We start from the raw sequence: 2499 nt of genomic DNA on the forward strand, positions 1-2499 counted from the left end.
GTAGCCCTGCATTAGACTGTATCAGTGTAGCACTGGAAGTTCGTGCTTCGGTGTGTATTTCCCGGATGAACGCTAATCCTTCCACAGCACGAAAACAACTTTTTAAGCAAAGTTTCAGAGATACGTATAAAGCCCTTAAAGGCGGAGAAATATTTCAGCAGATTTTAAGACCTATCAAAGGCATCGGAAACATACATTTGGCATTTACGGAAGATTTCAGCGTTTGTAAATCTAACTTAATCTGTTGTGTTTCTTTACGTGAATTTTACATGTATTTCAGTATGCCGAAAAGACAACTTAAATGTCTCAAAAATATTTTCTGTAAAAACGGGCAAATACCGTTTCTCTAGATCTGTTACAAAATACACGTTAACCGGCTAAGTCAAATGTAATAAGCCTTTGTCTGGTGTTAGATAAAACATTGCGTCATCTGTTTTATAACAGTGGCAAGATTTACCGTCAAAACTGGAAATTATTGCGATTTCTGGTACAAAATGTTATGTATACCTCAGCAAATACAAATACAATACAACACAAAGTCAAATGCAATAATCTTCTGTGCTTTTTAGCTATTCCGAAAGTATTTAACGTATTCAAACTTTCTGTGCGCAAGGTTTAATTCGAACAGGGGAGAACCTCTCACGGTTAGCTTATATGCGCTATTTTACGTTATATGAAATGTTGCGTATACCATGGTCAATATTGACCGAAGGATGCCATATATATATAATTTATTTCGAACCATCATTTACGCAAAGAAGGGAAGACCTCCCCCGTTAATATATTTGCCAAGACGTATATGAAATGTTGCGTATTTCATTTGAACATACGACATGTTTATTCTTTGAATCCGCGCAGTTTAAGCGAACTAGGGGAGACCTCCCCCGTTTAGCTTATATGTTGCCAAAACGTATATGAAATGTTGCGTATTTCTTTTGAACATACGACATGTTTAATCTTTGAATCCGCGCAGTTTAAGCGAACTAGGGGAGACCTCCCTTGTTTAGCTTATATGTTGCCAAGACGTATATGAAATGTTGCCTATTTCTGTTGAACATACGACATGTTTAATCTTTAAATCCGCGCAGTTTAAGCGAACTAGGTGAGACCTCCCCCGTTTACCTTATGTGTTGCCAAGACGTATATGAAATGTTGCGTATTTCTGTTGAACATACGACGTGTTTAATCTTTGAATCCGCGCAGTTTAAGCGAACTAGGGGAGACCTCCCTTGTTTAGCTTATATGTTGCCAAGACGTATATGAAATGTTGCCTATTTCTGTTGAACATACGACATGTTTAATCTTTAAATCTGCGCAGTTTAAGCGAACTAGGTGAGACCTCCCCCGTTTACCTTATGTGTTGCCAAGACGTATATGAAATGTTGCGTATTTCTGTTGAACATACGACATGTTTAATCTTTGAATCCGCGCAGTTTAAGCGAACTAGGGGAGACCTCCCCCGTTTAGCTTATATGTTGCCAAAACGTATATGAAATGTTGCGTATTTCTGTAAAACATACGACATGTTTAATCTTTGAATCCGCGCAGTTTAAGCGAACTAGGGGAGACCTCCCTTGTTTAGCTTATATGTTGCCAAAACGTATATGAAATGTTGCGTATTTCTGTAAACCATACAACAAGTTTAATCTTTGAATCCGCGCAGTTTAAGCGAACTAGGGGAGACCTCCCCCGTTTAGCTTATATGCTGCCAAAACGTATATGAAATGTTGCGTATTTCTGTTGAACATACGACGTGTTTAATCTTTGAATCCGCGCAGTTTAAGCGAACTAGGGGAGACCTCCCTTGTTTAGCTTATATGTTGCCAAAACGTATATGAAATGTTGCGTATTTCTGTAAACCATACAACAAGTTTAATCTTTGAATCCGCGCAGTTTAAGCGAACTAGGGGAGACCTCCCTTGTTTAGCTTATATGTTGCCAAGACGTATATGAAATGTTGCCTATTTCTGTTGAACATACGACATGTTTAATCTTTAAATCTGCGCAGTTTAAGCGAACTAGGTGAGACCTCCCCCGTTTACCTTATGTGTTGCCAAGACGTATATGAAATGTTGCGTATTTCTGTTGAACATACGACATGTTTATTCTTTGAATCCGCGCAGTTTAAGCGAACTAGGGGAGACCTCCCCCGTTTAGCTTATATGTTGCCAAGACGTATATGAAATGTTGCGTATTTCTGTAAAACATACGACATGTTTAATCTGTGAATCCGCGTAAACTTGGGGGCACTACCCCCGTTTTATCTATTAGATAATACCGTCTCAAAGGTTTTATGAAACGTTGACTTTTTCTGCTGAACATACGGCATGTTTGAAGCGCAGTTTCTGCGAACAGGAGGAGACCCTTTCCTTTTTATTTTATACCGCATATAAGTTCTGAAATTCCAGGGTCTAAATCAGGGTGAGGCCGCCTGTTTTCTTTGTGGCAAGTTGACACTCGAGCTAAGAGACGGTAGAAATCCCGACTACTGCTATGAAT

The sequence above is a fragment of the Branchiostoma floridae genome, chromosome 9, assembly GCF_000003815.2.
Source record: "Branchiostoma floridae strain S238N-H82 chromosome 9, Bfl_VNyyK, whole genome shotgun sequence".
Taxonomy (NCBI): domain Eukaryota; kingdom Metazoa; phylum Chordata; class Leptocardii; order Amphioxiformes; family Branchiostomatidae; genus Branchiostoma; species Branchiostoma floridae.